This window comes from Monodelphis domestica, chromosome 6 (assembly GCF_027887165.1).
Source record: "Monodelphis domestica isolate mMonDom1 chromosome 6, mMonDom1.pri, whole genome shotgun sequence".
NCBI classification, from domain to species: domain Eukaryota; kingdom Metazoa; phylum Chordata; class Mammalia; order Didelphimorphia; family Didelphidae; genus Monodelphis; species Monodelphis domestica.
This window is the reverse complement of record NC_077232.1, coordinates 65,264,844-65,287,421: the sequence shown is the minus strand read 5'-3', so window position 1 is coordinate 65,287,421 and position 22,578 is coordinate 65,264,844. Positions and strand designations below refer to the sequence as shown.

The window sequence follows — 22,578 nt, the reverse complement described above, 5'->3', positions numbered from 1 at the left end:
CAGTAGTACTGTAGAGTCAAAATCCCTATTCTCTTTGAATGGCTATTTAGTGTTAAGTAAATACTACTATCTAGAACAAGTAAATAGACAAAAAGTAAGACAGCATAGTAATTTGGGGCTATCTGGTATAGGGAAAAATAGTTCCTGATACCTCAACTGCTCCCAGGAGCACAACTGTGTTACAACACAAATATGCAAATATTCTTGGTGATGAGCTTGAAAAAAAATCAAAAAAGATAAAATTCAGGTCAAAATATTCCTTTTTAAGGAGGTCAAGAAGCATGTTACATTTTAGAAAGTTTTTCCTCAAAATGCTTTTTTTAATTTTATATTTCACTGCTCAAGGGAACAAATTTTAGCTATTTAAAAAATTCATTTATTCCCTGAAGATGCTTATATTATATATATATATATATATATACCTCTATATCACTCTTTGATGTGTTATTAAAAAGTAGTACCTACTAGTAAATTGGTTTTGAACTTGAACAGTCTCTGTAAAAATAAAAATAGGACTAAGCATAGGTGTTTCATAAGTTTTCAGGGAAATAAAAAACTATCCACTCAGTTTTTTTAATAAAGGATTTTCCATATACTTGGAACTCCAGAAAGGGAGAATAAGTTAGAACTTCGCCTGTCCTGCCTTGTACCCACTCTCCAAATCTAACCTTCCACTTTTTGCTAACCAAATGAACCATGACCCACAGGTCTGGGGCTTGCTACTACTTTGAAAAGTATGAGAATCTACTGTTCTCTCCCTAGCAGTTTTTCTCCTCTATCTAAATAACAGTGACTCAGTAATTGGTTGTCCAAAATAGAATATACCCATCCATTTCAGCCCTACCTTCCCATCCTTATCCCATTGCCATCCCCTTTCATTTCTGCCCCGCTGGAATCTATCTTCTAGTGTTAACCATCTTTCCTATTATACCTCTTCTTCATATTCCTCTCTTTTCGCAATCGGGCAAACTCGTCTCTTCCCAGAAGACATTGTATCTTTAACCAATCTCACCTATACTTGATGGGCTTTCTCTAAGTCTCTTTCACTAAGAGTAGACATGCTTTTTTGCTCCTCATTGTCACTTCCAGTCCTTTCCCCTACAACCATTATTCAGCCACTGCATCCAGATATAGAATCCTAACCAGGACCTGATAACAGCTATCTATTTACTGCCAATTTCTTTTTACTTTCTCAAATCAATATCTGCCTCAGACTTTCCCTCCTCTGGAAGGCTCTCAGTGTGTATGTTTGTGCCTTTCAAATACCTTGGCATCCCAGTTACTTATCCACCTCAGCCACACACAGGAAAGGTCACCCTCTAGAGATCTCACCATCAACCATGAATGTTCTTCCACAACTGAAACGTTAGACGTTGCAATCTCCTATTACCCATCAATCTCTCCCTTAAATCTTTCTTTGCCCTGACCCATGACCTCCAATCATTCTACCAGGCCATCACTCCTATTATGTATGTGCTTACTTTCCTCTCTTCAAAATATTGACTCTACAGTTAATTGGTTCAACTTTACACTGTCCTTTATCCTTGAATCCTTTACCCTATTACTGTTCATTGCTTTTCAAATCCCAACCCTAAATGACTCCTATCATCTGCCCTTTCCATTACTACACATACACTGGTCAACAGTGGTAGCAACAGGTCAGTTCACTTTGCTGATTAGTTCCCCCACCAAGTGTTATCTAATCTCCCTTGAGCCCTCACTTCTACATGCCAAGACCCTTATTCTTCCCCAATTGACTCCAGAACATTCTCCACGTTGTTCTAAACTTTCCTCTCTGTATCAACACCACCTTCCCCAGGCTCCTCCCCACTCTCAAAAAAGGAGCTGGCCTTCAGTGAAAAACGTCGAAGCCATCTATCACAGGTTCCTCTTATCATGAATTCTATTCCTCAGATCCCTTCAGTGTCATCTCCCACTTTCGCTTCTCTTCCTTTGCCTTAGAGGTCATGCCAAGGTCATTCCGTTCCTATATCCTCTGTCATGAATTTTCATTTTCTGCTTATCACTGTGACTCCTACCTACAAATGTACCCAGTCCTTCTCCCTGCCATCCTTCAAGACAACTCAAGAGGCCTTTGCTGATTCACCTTATAATGGGGGAGACTGGCCAGTGCTTTTAGCATTCAGTTTTCTGCTTCCTACAAATCTACTTGAAGCTTCCAGAAAGGTGCGATGACACACAGAGAGGGGCCCTGGACCCAATTCTGAGTGTGGGTGGGCATTCTGTAATAATTTTCTCTCTACTTAATACTTGCTGAAGAGTTTTTTAATGACTGCTTGAGTCAGAATTGAATATGCAGTTAAAGGGCACAACCAGACAAAATCACCTTTCTCCCTGGAGGCTTTGAGGGAGGAGGAAGAGCTCCTGTAGCCCTGGTGAGGGAGCCCTTCAGCCCCATGTCTTCTTTCCTATATATTCTTCCTTGATCCTTGGGGAATGTGTCTGAGACAGAATGACCCAGGAGTCTCAAAAGCTCAAAAAAGTCTGCAAAAGGGGCAACTGGGTAACTCAGCAAACAGAGAGCCAGACCTAGAGAAAAGAGATCATAGATCTAAATCTTCCTAGCTGTGTGCCATTGGGCTTAACCCCCACTGCCTTAGCCCTTACCATTCTTTTGCCCTGGAATTAATATTCAGTCTTGATTCCAAGACATAAGGTAAAGATTTTTTTTAAAAGAGCCTGCAAAAGTTCAGCAATGAGGGTCCATAGAACCATCTGCCATGGACTTCCAGCAGCTGAGCCCAGTGCAACCCCAAGGAATGACCTGCTTGACCCAGGCCAAAAGATCAATCCAGCAGCTATTCTACAAACAAGGAAACAATAATCCATTGGCCATAACACACCTGGAAATATGTTTATTTGGAAAAAAGCTTTGTAATTTACCATTTTAAGTTTGAGCTCACTCTCTTCAGGAACTGAGGTGGCAAAAGAGAATGCCCCCAATTCTAGGGGAATCTTTTATAGCAATACAATAAGTTTTTGACAAAGATAAGTATATGTCCTGGTTCAAGGAGACAATTTTGTTATTCTATTCTTTCTATATTTTTTCAATAAATATCCCTTTGGAAAAGTTAATTAGGAGCAGTTAGGAGGTTTAGTGGATAGAGCACCAGACCAGAAGATGGGAGGTCCTGGGTTCAAGTCTAGACACAGACAGATACTTCCTAGCTGTGTGACCTGAGCAATTCACTTAACCCCAACGGTCTAGTCCTTGCTGCTCTTCTGCCTTGGAATCAATAGTTACTATTGATTCCAAAACTGAAAGTAAGGGTTTGTTTTGTTTTTAAAGAAAGAAAAATTAATTCATGCTAATTGGCTCACAGAGATATTGGTCAATATCTTCTTGAGGCAGTAATTTTGGAGGCAGCTATTTCTCTCACTAACATTTCTCCAATATTAACTCACATGACTTTTTTTTAGTACATAAGAGTTCTAGACCTGGGGTGAGGGCTAGAGTTCTCAACTACAGAAGAGACCTAAGTTCAAATATATCCTCAGACATTTACTAGCTGCATGACTCTGGACAAACCGCTTAACCACTGTCTAAGTTTTTTTCATCTGTAAAAACTGGAATAATGATGATAGTACTTATACCATCCTACCCCCCCCAGGGATTTGTGGGGAAAAAATGAGCTAATATTCCTAAAGCACACTGCAAACCTTATAGAGCTATATAAATGTGAGCAATTATTATCATTAGTTACTAGTTGGCTATTCATGGGGGAATATTTGGGAGGAAGACTCAGGAGCTACTTAAGGAGTACTTAAGAAGATACTCTGAAACAGTGATGGTAAACCTTGAGATGGAGTGCTGGCCCTCCCCCACACCACCCAGTCTGAGTGCCGTGCCCACCTGCCCCCAGGGACCACATGCCATCCCCCCCCCCAGCCCCACAGGCTTCTGGGTGGAGAAATGGGTGAAGTAGAAAATGCCCTCAGTGAGCATAGAGAGGGGGAGGGGACTCTGCTCCCCTTCAGCTTTGCCACTCATGAGCAGCCTACCTTACCCCTGGGTGCTCCCATTGGCTGCCAGGTAAAAGGGCAAGGGATATGAAAAAAAAGTCATCAGGCATGGTGGAGAGGGGGAGGGGAGCAGCTCCATCAGAGTCCCTCTGCCTTTCTAATAACAAACTAGGGGGGGGCAGCCATGTGCCCACAGAGAGCACCCTGTGTGCCATCTTTGGTACCCATGCCATAGGTTCACCATCACTGCTCTAGACCATCAGCCTAATACCCAGAACAGGGGGCAGTGGAGAAGCCCCACCCTGGAGACCTGACTTGTCATTGTATGAGTTGGCTAAGAGCACAGACAGCTACTTCCTAGCTATGTGACCTGGGCAATTCACTTAATCCCAATGGCCTAGTCTTTGCTGCTCTTCTGCCTTGGAACCAATAGTTAGTATATGTGCCTGTGAACATATATATATATATATATATATATATATATATATATATATATATATATATATATATATATATAAACACATATATATGCTATAAGAAGGCAGAAAACACTATATACCCTCCAAAGACTGATTCAGATTCATCTATGATCAATTTCCATTATTCCCTAATTGATCATGCTTCTCCTCATCCCTTTCCTCAGTAATTACTTTGTACAAATTTTCCATTTACTTATTTGTGCTCACATTGGGCCCATGTACCCTCAATAGAAGAACCTCTTCAAAGGCAAGAAGTTTCCTTTTCTTTGCCCTTGTATCTCCCAGGGACCAAACTTATGAAGGTATAACACCATAATTTTTTTTCCACTTGTTCTGCATTTCGATTCTGAACATAAAGTTAGCTTTTCACTTGTTAAAAAAAATGCCTGACACAAAGAAGCCACTTGATACTTAGTGAGTGAAATGAAAGGCAGCAGAGGATCATCTAGTCCAATCCCTCCATTTCATATATAAGGAAATCAAGGCAAAAGAGGTTAAATGATTTGCCCAAGACTACATAGGTAGAGAATAGCAAAGCTGGAATTCAAGCCAAGGTCTTATGACACAAAATTCAATATTCTTTCCAATATGCTAGATTTTATTTCAGAGAAAAATTATTCCAGTGTATAGGGATAAACCACATTATAAAGATCTCACTTCTGAGTTACTATAAATCTGAGACTTTCCTACAATGATTCTCCTCTTTTCTGAGAAGTTTATCCTTAAACTCCCCCTTAAATATATTATCAAAATAAATGGAATTCCCATAATCATAGGCCCATCTGACATGGTAAAACTATACCCAAAGCATTCTTCTGATCTACCCATGTAGAATCCCACTAAAGAAATAGTAATTAAATTCATTTGGAATGCCTTGTCTTTGATGAAGGTCTGTGCGATCATCATTTCTTTTTCTAGACATTCATTAATCATCCTTTGAATAATGTCCTTGAGTTTTCCCAAGTATCAAAGTCAAGTTCATTAATATATTGCTTGTAGACTTCAGTATATAATCACTTTTATCATTATCAGGAAAACATTTGTCTCTTTCAGGCCTATGGCAACTACCCAGTTCTCCACAATCTTTCAGAGATCACCTACAGCAGCCCAGCAATCACAACTACCAGTTCTTCCAATGACCTTCATTCATCTGATCCTGGTGCCACATACTCATCCAGGGCAGCTTGGTGTTTTGTTACTTTGTCCTCCTCAGTCTAGATTTTTTTAAACCCTTACCTTCCGTCTTGGAGTCAATACTGTGTATTGGCTCCAAGGCAGAAGAGTGGTAAGGGCTAGGCAATGGGGGTCAAGGGACTTGCCCAGGGTCACACAGCTGGGAAGTGTCTGAGGCCAAATTTGAACCTAGGACCTCCCGTCTCTAGGCCTGGCTCTCAATCCACTGAGCTACCCAGCTGCTCCCCTTAGCCTAGATTTTAACTCCTTATTAGCCATGTCTATCCTTTCAAATTCAAAACTATTCTCCTTGGCATAGAAGAGTTACCTCCACACGGAGCAATAGGTTCAAGCCCTTATTCTTCAATCCTCTTTTCTATAATAGTAACTCCTTAAGTTATTTTTGTTTATTTTGGGCTCTAGCATTCCTACCCACCCTCAGCTCCCCTAAGATCTAGATCCCTCACACAATTCTTAGCCTTATTCATTCATTATGCATTACCAGCTCTTGCTTTCATCTTCTGTAGATGTCCTTTTAAAATTAAAACTGGCTGATGAGTTCACTATGAACCCACTTGTCTCTTTAGATAACTGACCCTTTTTAATCTCATTGGAAACCTTCCTCTTTTTGTCTACTTAATTTCATTCTTGAGAGCTTACTAATCCTCCTAAAAAGTTTCTCCTAGTGTGTGAAAATCAGATTCAAAATGTCAGCATCCTTCACAGCTTTCTTCACTTTTTGAAAAATGAAATCATCATTAAGACTAGTCAGAAATCATCTGCTCTAGACTTCCAGGTAAACATGGCTGCAATCTAGACGCGAATCACTCCCTCTCCCCCAGCACCGAACAAAAGAGCATAAAAATCATCTTTGGAAGAATGGAGGGACTCTAAAGTAGGGCACAGCAATGAAGGTATGTGGGGTTTGAGCATTTCCACACTATAAGAAGGAGAAAAAGCTCGCATCCAAATGTAAGCTGAACTACCCTCTGTAAATCTTGAAATTTCTCAGACTTGTGAATGTTAAAAATTTCCACATTGAGGAATCCTCCATTGGAACACATTCCCTACTGGGAAACATTCCCCATTTTGATGTGAGAACTCGCCAGGATCAGAAATGGGAGGACCTCTACTCCACCTGTACTTAAGACTGCTTTAGGGGAGAAAACTCCTTGCTAAACAATGAAAGTACTTGGACCCATGCTTATAATAAGACAAGGAGTTCTTTGAGCCATGTCTGTTTTTTAGAATTGATACAAAGAGATGCTAGGTACCTAAAAGGGTTGGGCAAGTTTTCTCTTAATGAGATTAGCTGACTCAGCTGTGTTTTCACTGGTTCAGACTTACTGAGGAGATTAGTCAACATAGCAGCATTTTTTCTGGTTCAGACTTACTGAGGAGATTAGTCGACTTAGCAGGAATTCAGATGGGCAGTCCTTTGGAAATCGTCTACAGTGACTGGTAGATGTAAGGACTATGGGGAGGTGACATAGGAGAAAACCCCCTATATAAGAAAAAGCAGAATCTCTTGAGAAAGAGATCCTTTTGAAGGATCTCTGATGAGGATCGCTTGGGAAGAATCTCTTGAGAGAGACTCTGGAGAAGGGAAGCTCTTGGAGGGCAATCTCTAAGGAGGTCTCGCTGGAGCTCCTCTAAGGGGACTCTGTCGCTCTGGAGGCTCTGGAGAGAGGCCCTTTGGAACAGTCTCTGGCTGGAAGGCTCTTTAAGGAGGACTCTGGCTGGAACTCTCTCTGGTGAAGTCAGCTGAGATGGAGCTGGCCTGGCGTCACTAGAATCCTTGCTTAGACAGACCTTGTGGTGAGTGTTAAAGGACTGACTAACTGATCTCTCTCTCTTAAGACTCAGGTCTAGGCCATGTTGGCTTAAGGCCCTTCATACTTATTTCCTTTTTCTCTCTTTCTCTCTTTTCTTTAATTCCACATTTGTATTAATTAAAATCTCTATAAAACCCAGTTGACTTGGGTATTTGAATAATTGGGAATATTTCCCTGGCGACCACCTTATATTTGATTTAAAAACCAAGACACTGTAGTGAAACATATTTTCTGCGCTCAAATTTACTCACCCTCTCTTATATCTTCCACCATTTTAACTCACTACAGTTTACAACATCACTCTTTTAACTGTTACAGTTTAAGGCCTTCAACTATTTTAAATCTAACACCTCCCCCTCACCTACAGAACCAGAGTAGGGACCAGGGCACTCACCAGAGATAGCGAGTGAGTGAGGAACGTCTCTGTAGTGACTGGGGGGGGGGGCACACCAGGGTCCTTGGGATCTAACTAGGACTGCCAGGGACCTACCCCTCAGAGCAGTTTTATAGGAGACCCCTGCACACTGGAGAGAGCACAGACTGCAGAGGCTCTTGCAAACTGCGAATGCCGTGGAGACGCTAGAAACTGCCTGAGACAAAAGCTCCGCTCCTCACTGTAGTGGGGGGGGGGGGAGCCAGGGTCCTTGGGAACTGACAAGGTCTACCAGGGAACTACCACTCAGAGTGGTTTCACAGGAGAAGCCTGCGCATGGGAGAGAAGAGACCACAGATCACGTGGGCAAGCGCGCTAACAAACTGCAGAGGCTGGGAAGAACCAGCCTGAGGCAAAAGCACCACCACTTAAATCCACAGAAAACCTGCCCATCTCACACAGACCTCTGACTAAAAAGGAAAGGGAAAATCACCAAAGGGATGGTTCATAGTGCCCAAAATTAACCCTCCAAGAAGAAAAAGAAAAAAGTGACTATTGAAAACTTTTAAGAGGGAAAACCCTGGCTACAGAGGAAAAAGAGGATGAAATTCAAACAAAATCAAAACATTCCCCCCAAAACTGGAAATTTTCCACAAGCTCTGGAAGAATTCAAATTGGAGCTTATCCAAAAGATGGAAACCTTCTGGCAAGAAAAATGGGAAAAAATTCTGAAAGAGGTCATCAGTCTGACAGACAAGAACTCCCAATTGGATAAATAGCTGGAAGCCTCAAACAGAAAAGCAGACCAAACTGAAAAGCAAAATCAGTCCTTAAAGATCAGAATTAAGCAACTGGAAGACAATGATCTTGCAAATCAGCAAGAATTAATAAAGCAAAGTCAAAAAATTAATGAATTAGAAGAAAACATAAAATATCTCACTGACAGGGTGACAGACCAGGAAAATAGAGGAAGGAGAGACAATTTGAGAATCATTGGTCTACCTAAAAAAAACAGAGATTAACAAAAATCTCGATGCCATACTACAAGAAATCATTGAAGAGAATTGCCCTGATATTCTCAAACAAGGAGGCAAAATAGAAATAGAAAGGGTTTATAGAATACCCTCTATACTAAATCCCCAAAAGACAACCCCCAGGAATGTAATCGCCAAATTGAAGAGCTTCCAAGCTAAGGAGAAAATCTTACAAGAAGCTAAAAAGAAAAACTTCAGATACAGAGGAGCTCCAATAAGGATTACATAAGACCTAGCAACGGCCATGCTAAATGACCACAAAGCCTGGAACACAATATTCAGAAAGGCAAGAGAAATGGGTCTTCAACCAATAATCAGCTACCCATCAAAACTGACTATATACTTCTAGGGGAAAGTATGGGCATTCAACAAAATAGAAGATTTCCAAGTATTTGTAAAGAAAAGACCAGAACTCAATGGAAAGTTTGACATCCAAACACAAAGAGCAAGAGAAACATGAAAAGGTAAATATGAAAGAAAGGGAAAAGGAGAAAAGTGTTTTTTTCTTTTATTCAAACTCTCTTCTATAAGGGCTACAATTAGATCAAATTATATATACTAACATATGGGGGAAATGTTATGTATAACTTTCAAAAGTTGTATGCATTAATAGAGTAATCAGAAGAATCACTCATAGGGAAAGATCGGGGCATTAACATAATTTGGAGGGAAAAAAGAAAGAAAAACGGAGGGAGGAATCAATGATGGTACCAAGATATACTTGAAGAAATAGAAATAAATTAAATAGAATAATCTTTGTTACACAAAGATACACACGGGAAGGGGAGGGGGTAGAATTCTCTTATAAGAAGGAGAGGGAAAGAGTGCTAATTGGTAGTACTTAAACCTTACTCTCAGTGAAATCAACTCTGAGAGGGAAGAGCATCTAGATCCATTGGGATCTTGAATTCTATCTTATCCAACAGGGTAAGGGAGAAGGGAAAACTAAGGGGGGATGGGAGAGAGGGAGTACAAAAAGGGAAGGAAGGAGAGGGGGGAGGGGAAGGGAAAAAACGGGAGGGGCCAGAAAGGGAAGCATAAAAAAGGAAGGGACTAGGGGGACTGAATTAAAGTAAACCACTGGTTTAAAAGGTTAGAGCAAAAGAAGAAAGGTCAGAATTAGGGGAGGATATCACAATGCTGGGGAATTCACAAATGACAATCATAACACTGAACGTGAATGGGATGAACTCACCCATAAAACACAGACAAATAGCAGAATGGATTAGAATCCAAAACCCTACCATATGTTGTCTTCAAGAAACACACATGAGGTGGGTAGATGCTCACAAGGTCAAAATTAAAGGTTGGAGTAAGACCTATTGGGCCTCAACTGACAGAAAGAAGACAGGAGTAGCAATCATGATATCTGACAAAGCCAAAGCAAAAATAGACCTGATAAAAATGGATAGGGAAGGTAAATACATCCTGATAAAAGGGAGTATAGACAACGAGGAAATATCACTAATCAACATGTATGCACCAAATAGTATACCACCCAAATTTCTAATGGAGAAACTAGGAGAATTGAAGGAGGAAATAGATAATAAAACTATACTGGTGGGAGATCTGAACTATCAAATTTAGATAAATCAAATCAAAAAATAAATAAAAAAGAGGTAAAAGAAGTGAATTAAATCTTAGAAAAATTAGAGTTAATAGATATATGGAGAAAAATAAATAGGGACAAAAAGGAATACAGCTTTTCAGCAGCACATGGCACATTCACAAAGATTGACCATACACTGACTAGGTCATAAAAACATGGCATACAAATGCAGAAAAGCAGAAATAATTAATGCAACCTTCTCAGATCATAAGGCAATGAAAATTATGATCAGTAAAGGTACATGGAGAACCAAATCAAAAATCAATTGGAAATTTAATAATGTGATGCTCCAAAATTGGTTAGAGAATAAATCATAGAAACAATTAATAATTTCATTGAAGAAAAAGGTGAGACATCCTTTCAAACCTTATGGGATGCAGCCAAAGCAGTACTCAGAGGAAAATTCATATCCCTGAGTGCATATATCAACAAATTAGGGAGGGCAGAGATCAATGAATTGGACATGCAAATTAAAAAACTTGAAAGCAAACAAATTAAAAACCCCCAGAAGAAAACCAAATTAGAAATCCTAAAAATTAAGGGAGAAATTAATAAAATTGAAAGTGATAGAACTATTGAACTAATAAATAAGACAAGAAGCTGGTACTTTGAAAAAACAAACAAAATAGACAAAGTCAATCTAATTTTTAAAAAGGAGAGAAGAAAAGCAAATTAACAGTATCATAGATGAAAAGGGGGACCTTACCTCCAATGAAGAGGAAATTAAGACAATCATTAAAAACTTCTTTGCCCAATTATATGGCAATAAATATGTCAATCTAGGTGATATGGACGAATATTTACAAAAATATAAATTGCCTAGAAAAACAGAAGAAATAGAATTCTTAAATAATCCTATGTCAGAAAAAGAAATCCAACAGGCCATCAAAGAACTCTCTAAGAAAAAATCCCCAGGGCCTGATGGATTCACAAGTGAATTCTATCAAACATTCAAAGAACAGCTAATCCCAATACTATACAAACTATTTGACATAATAAGCAAAGAGGGAACTCTACCAAATTCCTTTTATGACACAAACATGGTACTGATTCCAAAGCCAGGCAGGTCAAAAACAGAGAAAGAAAACTACAGACCAATCTCCCCAATGAACATAGATGCAAAAAATCTTAAACAGGATACTAGCAAAAAGACTTCAGCAAGTGATCAGGAGGATCATTCACTATGATCAAGTAGGATTTATACCAGGAATGCAGGGCTGGTTCAATATTAGGAAAACCATCCACATAACTGACCATATCAACAAGCAAACCAACAAAAATCACATGATTATCTCAATAAATGCAGAAAAAGCCTTTGATAAAATACAACACCCATTCCTATTAAAAGCACTAGAAAGCATAGGAATAGAAGGGTCTTTCCTAAAAATAATAAACAGTATATATCTAAAACCAGCAGCTAATATCATCTGCAATGGGGATAAACTAGATGCATTCCCAATAAGATCAGGAGTGAAACAAGGATGCCCATTACCACCTCTATTATTTAACATTGTACTAGAAACACTAGCAATAGCAATTAGAGAAGAGAAATCATCTGCTCTGATGAGAGAGAAAGAACCAAGCATGTGATAGGCAGCATGGTACAGTGGATGGAGCACTGCTGGTCCTAGAGTGAGGTATTCATATCCATTTCAGACACTGACTAGCTGTGTGGCACTGGGAAAGTCACTTAAGCTCTCTAGGCTTCATTTACCTTAGCTGTAAAATGAAAGGGTTAAACTCAATAGTCAATAAGCTTTCTTCAAGATCTAAATCTCTAGTCCTCTACCCAGTCAACCAGAGTCTCTCATTACTACTAAATCATGCCTGTGTGATGAGCTCCTAATATCTCCTGAATTCTTCTTTCTGAACAAGTGGTTTATAAAATATGATGATGAAAATATGGATAACATTTCTGCTTCCATGGATCTTCACCCAAATAACTCTCTTCCTCTGGTTAAATTATATTGCTGCATTTTGTCTTTACATCACTGTCATTTCTGGGTATATTTGTTTTTCCTCCCCATCGTGGTCTTAACAAAAGAAAATCAGTTAAATAAAACCAACCAATCTACTACATTTGACAGCATAAAAAATAGTCCATACCTGCAATCCCCCACTTTAGCTAAGAGATCTTTCAGCCTTGGCATTCCAGATGCTGGGATTACAAGTAGGTACCACCATGCCTGGCTCTCTTAATTTGTAATAGGATCATAATCCTAACACTGGAAGGGATCTAAGGACAATTGGATCCACTCTCCACTGAGACCCAGGATAATTTAAGTGGCCTGCTCATTCTTCATAGACAGGGCAGGATCCAGGGGTCCAACTCTAGAGTCAGTACTCCTTCCACTGTACCATGTTTTTCCTACGGCTATCTCTTATACTCTAATAGGGGTAGAGAGAAGTACAAAATATTCTCCCTCCCCCTTCCTTTCAATTTAAGACTCTTAGGATTCAATTTTCAAAAGTTCAGGCTAATATGATTTTTTAAATATCAGTTATTGCGGTTTATTCAATATTTGGGTTAGTATAACACTTGAGGAATTAGTTTAATTGTTATACCTATATAGATCCTTTTTAAATAATACTGAAATTTACAATGACATACATATAACAGACAAAATCAGGTCCTCTGGAAAGGTGATGCATAAGGCCATACTGTAGAACCCTAATGAGGGGGAGGGGGAGATCCCAAAGGTAATCAATCCATCAGCATAGTATTACTAATGTATTGTGTTACATGTCCAGGAACCAAAAATTGACTTTTGGACCTAAGGAAACTGGTAGCATCTACAAGGCAGGCAGTTACATACCTGTGGAGAGTTGACTTTGCTTGACCACAAGCACTTCATGACTTTAGTGCAAGCCAAGTCATAAACAGCATCACTATGCAAACAACGTGGTGTATTTATTCCCCATCTCTAACTTTAGGAGTAGAATAGAGTATGTTCATAGGTTTCATATTTCTGTTTTATATTAGTACTGAATCACTAATCAGACAAAGGATTTGACCCACTTGAAATGCACATCATACATAATCCCTTAACTACTATCATGTTCTCTAGACAGTAAAGTAAAAGCATATTAGAAGGCTTTAAAAATGCAGCTCCTTCTGGATCTCCCAAAGAGTATCTGCCTTAAATGAGCCTCTCCCTCCAAAATCAGGGTTACCTTCACCACATCTGAAATGCCATTCTATCTCAAGACACATGGGACTTTAAGGAAGACATCTTCATTAAATGCCATATAGGCCCTTAATCAGAGTGGAAAATGGATGTGCTCTCCAAAGATTCTTCATGATGCTTTCTGATAGTTCAGTCACAGACAAACCAATGGCCCAAGAAGAATAGCCCTTCAACTTGATCACTTCAAAAGCATTTTCAACCACTTGTTTATAAACATATTTCCAATGCTCAGAATCATAGTCAGTTCCTAAGGCAGGATAAAGATTCTTCAGCGAAAAACCAGCAACATCCAAACTAATCCACACAGGAACAATACTAGGGTCTCTATATTCCCCAAGGACCCATTCATGACAACTTGAAGAATGGACATCAAGTCTCTCCGCCATCAGGTAATGGAAACAGGCACAATCCAGATTGAAACCATTTTCAATAGCATAGTTTTTAGGAAAGCCACTTAGCTTCCAGGCCATATATGTCAAAATATCCACTGGTTTGGAGGCAATAAGCAGATTGCAATTAGGTTGAATTTAACAATATTGGGAATAATGAATTTAAAGATACTCAATTACACTGGACCAAATTCAGATGACCTTCTCTTCCTTGCTGACATGTCCTAGCCATAATAACAACCAGCTTTGAGTTTTCAGTCACACTATATATAGTCTTTACCAGAGACTATCTCTGGAATTCTGAGGAAAAGGCTGCCATGTTGGAGATCCATCATCTTTCCTTTTAATTTGTCTTCTATGACATCAAGTAGGGTAAATTCATCAGCCAAATCCTTTATTAAGATACTGATGGCACATGCCATGTCAACTACACCAACCTCAACAACAGTGACGTTGTTATAGGGAATTAGGTCTTCCTTTAGGAAATTCACAATCAGCTGATCCTTGACAGTTCCCATCTTCTTCAGGCTACAAGGAACTCTGAGATGAACATGAGGCTACTGCTCCCAGACTTGCACCAGCTAATACACTTTTTAAAAGCCACATGAAATGCATGCTGTTTCCCATCTGTCCTATATTTTAAGTCATGATCCAGGACCCTAAAACCTGTTCTCAGACATCTTAATCATATTTCTCCTCAGGGCTACCCATCCAGATGGTATGATTGCAGGTGTCGCTCCTCAAGAAAAAAAACAAACAAACAATGTTTCCACTTGCTTGTCAAGATCTGAAATTATTGGAATGAATGACAAATTCTTTCATTCCACAATTAGGCACATTGTCCCATAAGGGTACTTCCCTGTGAGCCAAGAGAAGCACAGAAACTAACAGAACATTCACTAACAAAAATGGTATTTGAGAAAGTTAAATTGTCTAGTCTTCGCTCTGCCACTAATTTGCTGTTTAACCAAAAGCCCTAGTCTTTGGGCCCCAGTTTTCCTTATACGTAAAATAAAGTATTTTCAATAATGATGATAAAGACCTCTTCAGCCTTAAATTTCTATGAACCCATACAAAACCACCTGATAAAGGTGGCCTAATGTTTAAAATTCAATTGTGCCCAAATGAAATTAGTCTAAAAGTCTGAATTCATGATACCAACTCCCCGCCCCCCCCCAATTTGGATAAGGAGAATATATTAAAGAGTAGGATGATACTGGCACTTAACAGATATAAAATGCTTCTCAGGTCAAGACTGAAGTCATGGAATTTGCCAAGCAGCTCTAGCCTCTTTCTGGATAATTAAGTGTCAGTATCATTCTTCCCTCCCCTCCCCACTCCCAGAGACAGCAGAAAATACAACATATGTTATAATTGTGCTATCACACAATACATATTTCCATGTTCGTCATGTTGTGAAAGAAGAAACAAGTCGCATAAGAAAAAATTCATGGAGGAAATAAAGTGAAAAAGGGTTTGCATCAATCTGCATGCAATTATCTTGGATCCTTGCATTGTAGATAATAATAAAGTTCCTTTTTTTTTTAATGAAGAGAGGAGGAAGGGGAGGAGGAGGAAGAAGAGTACAACAACAATTTTGTCAATAACTAAAAGATAGAGGACCAGAGGTAGAGAGTTGCCCAAGATGGCACAAATGTGCCAAAGCCACTACTCAACTCAACTATTCTCACTCCAAATCCAATACTACATAACACTATACCACTCTACGTAGAATGTCAGCTCCTCAAGTGTAAGAACTGTCTCATTTTCCTTTACACCCCAGCACTTTGTAGTGCCTTGCATATGGTAGTAACTTAATACATGTTTGCTGAATTTTTTAACCCTACTCAAAAAAAAATCTAAATGTGCATATTACTCAATTGATAGTAAAAATTACATTTTTTTGGAGGGGGCATGGAGGAAACTGGTCTCCCAAGCACAGCAGCCACTCATTCACTGGCCTAAATCACAATACTTATCTATGGAAGCTTTAACCTACTCCACATTTCCAAGGAGTATTGCTTCAGCCCTCCTTAGGCAGCCTGTTGGCCCTTCATTCCCAAGGGTGCTCACCATATTAGTGCCAGATTTAGTGCCAAGTTCTGATCAGCTTTAGCCCTACTGCAGCTCAGAATTTCTAAACTTAAACCATTTACCAGTCTCACCCCAAACAGCAAAGATTGTAAGAGAAAGTAGCAGGGACTACACCGAACCTATATTCTATTTTGCCAGAAAATGAAATAACATATTTTGGAAAAATATATCCAAAATCTTTTACATAAAAATTGTTATTTTGAACAAATGTCTATTCATCCAGCTATATCACTACTAGTTCTATATCCCAAAGAGATCATGGATAAGGGGAAAGAACATACATGTACAAAAATATTAATAGCAACAATCTGTGGCAGCAAAAAAAAATGGAACCTGAGGGGATGTCCATCAATTGGGTAATGGCTGAATAAATTGTGGTATGTGGTTGTAATGGAATATTATTTTACCATAAGAAACAACGAATTGAGAAATTGATTTTGGAAAGATTTGTATGAACTGATGCCAAGTGAAGTAAACAGAACCAGAACCGTGTGTGTATACATAGTAACAGAAATATTGTACAATGATCGAATATGAAAGACTAAACTATTATTATCCGCAATTAATACTATCTCAAGGGACTCATGATAAAATGTGCTATCTACAGCCTTAAATGGTACTATAGAGTATGAATGCAGACCAAACCATGCCATTTCTTGCCTTATTTTCCTTCATGATTTTTTTTTCTTACACATGCAATATTATCTCTTTTATACAACATGAGGAATAGGAAAATTTGTACTGCATATAACACTGGAATAACCCATATCTTATTGTTTGCCACTTGTGGGGGTGGGAGGAGAGGGAGGAAGGGAGAAACCTTAGATTGCAAAAGGTCAGAAAGCAAACATTAAAAATTGTTTCTATATGTAATTGAAAAGAAATAAAAGGGAAAATGCCTATTCATTTACATATTTCAAGCCAGTAAAATAAATTATTAGAATCAACAAAAGTAATTTTGAATGATATCTTTTTAGGAAATCTGATATGTTTATTTTAGATCCTATCAAACTCATCATATAATACAGTATCAGTGAAATGAGATTGGAAAAAGTGTTTCTATATACCATTACTTAATTTCACAAATACAAGATAATAATTAATAATGTAGGAAGTCTTAAAAACTCAAATGATCTTTTGGATTTTAAATAAATTGTACTTTATATAAAGTGTGTAGCTCTAAGCTATAAAATGTTTAACATTTGCCTAAATATTTAGGAAGTACTTAATTCAATTTAGGAAAAATATTAAATGCATTCATTTTCAGTACTTCAACATTTTTATCACCTACATCTGTATCACAAAGTGATTGAGTAAAAAGCTGAAAATGAAGTTATGCAAGAAATACTTGAGATGTCATAAACTGTAGTTTGTTGTATTAAAATGTCCAAAGCTTGTATAAAAGCAGCTGGGTCTTTTCCCCCCAAATTCTTTTTCATCTCACTTTTAGCTGACTATTGTAAAACTTAATATAAACCTAATATTTCTTGTTGAGTTTTCATTAACCAAGGAAAGCAAATCACAGGCTATCAACAATGACTAGATTTAAATCTGAAACCTCTTAAATGCTTTGTGAAAGAATTTTTAATAATGTTAAAAATCTGCATTCAGGTACCTATTTGTGAAATTACTATAACTCTTACATAGTTCAATTATTTACTGTTAGTCTTCTACATGGTACTTAACATAACCTGTCATCTTACTTATGCTAAATCCACTCTGACATCAATTTTTCAAGACATATACACTACAATTTTTCTTGCAGAGATCTTTTATCTCTGATACTTAAAATACTGTGTTAAAATGTTTTTAGACCATAAAAATCTTGTTGGGTAGACTGTCAGTCTCTATGTTAAGTCTTTTTGCTTAATTTTCTGTGCTAGAACACTCATGGGCCAGAGGTATAATGGGAAATAATCAATTACTAAAACAAAAGGATAGAGACTGGTCCTGTTATTTCATTGATCTAGGGAACTCCTCAATGAGGAAACTCTCACTACCATTGTGGGTTGGCACTGGAGAGGAGAGTTGTTAAATTAGCGGTCCACAGCTGCAAAATTCAGAACAATTCAAAACAGATTAAAATGTAATTTGGAATTGTTTAACAAAACAACTAAAGATACAATTTGTTGTTCAGTCATGTCCAACTCTTCTTCACCCTTTTTAGGGTTTTCTTGGCAAAGATACTGGAGTGGTTGGTCATTTCCTTCTCTAGCTAATTTTACAAATGAGGAAATTGAAGCAAACAGGGTTAAGTGGCATGCTCAGAATCACACAGCTGGTATGTATCTGGAGGCTGGATTTGAACTCAGGTCTTTCTAACTCCAGGCCAGACACTCTATCCAACGTGCCATTTCCTAGGAAAGAAACTTAGAGGCCCAACCCCTTTATTTTACAGTTGAGAAAACTAAGACACTGGGAAATAAGGAAACTCTTTCAAGGTCACAGAGAGTAAGTAGGAGAGCCAAGAAGAAAAAAAAATTCAGGTCTCCACTTAGAGTCAGTCAATCAACAATCATTTATGGAACACTTCCTATGGTTCAGGAGCTGAGCTAGGGATATACAAACAAAAATGAAGCAGTCCCTGCCCTGGAGGAGTTTCTCTTATATCTGGGGAGATACATGTATCTATAAACTGGCTAACTTGTTTGGGAGGAGAAGAAAGGCACTAGTAGCTGGAGATTCAGGATGGGCTTCAAGTAGAAGAGAGAACTAGAGTTGAGCTGTGAAGGCAAGTAGGGATTCTATGTAAGAGGAAAAAGTGATGGACAGTCCATGGGCCTCAAGTGGAAAATGGGATATTCCTGTGTCACAACAGTAAGGTTCCCTGGGCTGGGAGGTAGAGTGGATGATGGGAAGTAAAGAAACCTGGAAAGGGAAGCTGGAATCAGGTTATGACCAGCTTGCAAGGTCAGATAGGAATATGTATTTGATGGAAGAAGTAATGCAGAACCACCCCAAGTGTTCTGAGCAGGAAAGTGGTCAGACTGATGCATGGCACCATAACACCTTCTCTTTTCAAATTATTTAAATAACTGTGTTTTGGGTTTTTTTATCATGTAACTTTTGTGACAAAAGCAGGTCTCCTCACTCCTAGCCTAATGGTATAGGCACTATACTAATCTTCCTAACTTTTTATAATCACTTAAATGACATTTTTTATACCCCATAGTTTTTGTAGAAGAGTCAGCCCTGGAGCCCAGGTCTATCTCCCAATTCCTTGCTTGATTATTCTCAATTTTAACCAGGTAAATAAAAGTTTTCTCTTGTGTCTGTCAAATCAGGATTCCAACTCAGAGCTCTTCACTCCTGGTCTAGGAATACCCTAAGCATATCCCTGGGCCAACACTTTTCCAATCATTTAAATGACTATTATCTAGAGTGTAGTTTCCATGACTGAGCTAGGAATCAAAGCTAGGCCTCCTCATCTCTGTTTGGAGCTTTCTGTTTCCCTTTTTCCCTCTTTCCTTTCTTTTTTTTTTAAACCCTTACCTTCTGGCTAAAAATCAAGGTTCCAAGGCAGAAAAGCAGAAAGGGCTAGGCAATTGGGCTTAAGTGATTTGCCCAGGGTCATCTAGCTAGAAGTGTCTGAGGCCACATTTGAACCCAGGACCTCCTGTCTCCAGGACTTCCTCTCTAACCATTGGAACACCTAGCTGCCCCTGTCTATCTTCTTCTAACTATTTAAAAGACAGTGTTTCCAGATGACAATAAAGTTAGACATTTAGGCAGCTCTTAAAACTCTTTGAAAGGATGTTACCCAATCTCCTGTGAGCTTCCCATATGCCCATCCAACAGATACTACAATGATTAACCCTAGACTTACAGATGGGGCTCAATAGGGTCCTACCAACTAGTGTCAAGAAACAGGGACTAAATGGAGGTCATCCTGGCCCCAGGTCCAATGTACAAGTTCACAGCAGATGAGAGCCCAGTTCTATTTACTTCCATCGTAGGGCATTAGACACTAATATCACTAGGTTCTAACCTTTTAAACAACAGTTATCTGTGTCAGGTAGTTTGAGGATGAGAAGCCAGGCCTCCTGACTCCAAGCCAATGTTCTTTCATAAAATATACTTCACATCAAGTCCTTATAATCTAGAGCAAGAGTTCTAAAACTTTTGGTGTCATGGACCCCTTTGGCAGTCTGATTAAACCTACGGTCGTTTCTCAGAAAAAAAATGTTTTTAAATGCATAAAATTAATTTATATTGAAAAGTGTAATTTTTTTTCTCTCCAAGTTCACTAAGGCCTTCCCCCCCCCCCAAATCTATCCATGAACATCAGGTTAAAGTGATTTGTGGCTTCCTTTCAATTTCTGTAACATTGTAGGAACTTCTCAGATTATTATACAACAGTTTACATTTCAATAATAAAAATCTCATTTTAATCCCCATAAAAATTCTAACTTTCTCTAAAATATGGGAATACACTTTTCTATTCAATGCAAAATTGCAGATCCACTATTTAACCCCATGAATAAGACCAAAGATTTTTGTTGCCAAGTTTAAAATGTCAAAGTAAATGTACAATGACGGACCCAGATCTTTGGACAGCTAGCACACATATTCGTGGCCAAAAAAGTCCAAAGCAGAATTACAGACGGCTTATGCACCATCATTTCTATGAGAAGCACAGAATGCTATTTTAATGCATTCTTATAGAAACACAAAGGCTACCTGGCCTAGAAACACCACAATTTAAATAAATAGTGGGTAAAGGGGCTACAGCATGGTGGTACAAACAGTAGAGAACTGAGGCAAAAGTCTGCTATTCCCAGCTATAGGGACAACTTCAGTGAGCACTTCAGCATCTTGCATGGCTAAACCCCCTTTCCAACTCTAAAATATTCTCTATAATTTTAAACAAAATCAAATCAAACTTGTCTTCATTGAGAAGGGCTAGGGACTGGATCAAACTCCCTCTGCCAATGAAAAGAAGGGAGCTGAGTGACTCATCCCACCCCACCCCACCCCCCATCAAAGTCCACATGTGGCAAGGTCAGCACTTGAATGCAGGCCTTCCTCATTTCTAACCCAGCTCTCTATCCACTGTGTCACAATGCCTCTCATAGTAGGGTTCTCAGGGAAAGTAAATTCAACATGGAATTGACTTTTTCAACTATCAGTAGACATGATTGATCATACCAACAGATCCAAGCTAGAATATAGTAAAACTGCAATGATAAGTCTAATAAAATTTGCACCAAATAAATCATTAAATTGCCTATTCATTTGGGATACTCTATCCTTTAAATGGTCATTGCTTAAAAGAAAATGCTCATTTGATCTAATGATATTCTTATTAAATCAGCTAATACTATTTATTCTACAGTGTATATTCATTCTTTCCCTGAGCAATTTTTGCTCATACTCTGATTCTTGATTTTTCTAAATAGTGTCAGTTATCACTCACCCTAAAATGGAAAAGTGGAAGGCAGTCAAATGTATTTATCAAAGGATCTTACTGACCACAACCGGGCCCCTGGCAGCATCTGAAGCAACTCCATGACAAAAGGACTAAATTGTCTTTTTGCACAGATATCTACTTTTGTTTTTAAAAGAACCAGAGCAAGCATTCCTCCCTACAAAACCCTCAAATACAAGCTACTGGAAGTTGAAAGGCAAGTAGATTTACTGGGTTACAAATTGCAAAGAGTTCGTTCCCAGATTGAAGTTTCAATTCCTTAAAAAATAGATTTGCTTAAGTCAAACTGTCTCAGGCATCTTTCCAGTCATTACTAAACATTGCTCAAAGGTTACACATGGCAAGAAATAGTTTCTATAAAGTAAAATTACTGAACGATGAAGAAATGCGTATTACCTTGTTTTGAAAAAAAAAATCTATTTCATTTACAATGCAGAATGGGTTGGGGGAGAGGGTGTCCGAGGGGGAAACTGATCACACGATCTCTAAAAACACTTCAACTAGTTTTTTCATCTAAGTTGAGAAATCTTATTGCCAAAATTCCAACAGAACTCTAGCTAATAATGTTCTTCTATGATAACAATAACTTAAAATCAATCTATACAACTTTCAAGTTGTGATTAAAGTGCCTTAATTATACTTCATACTCATTCTTCTGATGCTTATCATTCTAACAACGGTTGGCGCTCAAAAGATGTGCCTTGACGTTTCCCTGGGAGTGATCAGCCAAAATACAAAACCAAGTCCCATCCAATCCATATTTTTAAGGACACTTTTGTTTGACAAAGTTTTCGGAAGATGCAAAAGAGTTGGGGTTGACTGCTGACTTTTTCTACAAAGTTAGTAAAGCGGTGGCTCAGTACTGCATGAAAAATGAAAATGTTTATTCTTACAAGAGTAAAAATGCAATTCATTTTAAAGTTCGCACGATTACCTAAGGTTTATTCCGGGAGGGGGTGGAGGCACAAGAGAAAAAGGATTGCTTTCTGGTA

General features: G+C 38.5%; 1 protein-coding gene and 1 pseudogene across 1 annotated transcript in view; both read right to left on the bottom strand.

The window, feature by feature from the left end:
• PDE3B (phosphodiesterase 3B) overlaps window positions 1-22,578 on the bottom strand; it is a 184,828-nt gene that overhangs the window by 161,181 nt on the left and 1,069 nt on the right. The gene's annotated exons all lie outside the window — the stretch shown is intronic.
• LOC130455013 (L-lactate dehydrogenase A chain-like) lies at window positions 4,514-22,577 on the bottom strand (annotated as a pseudogene).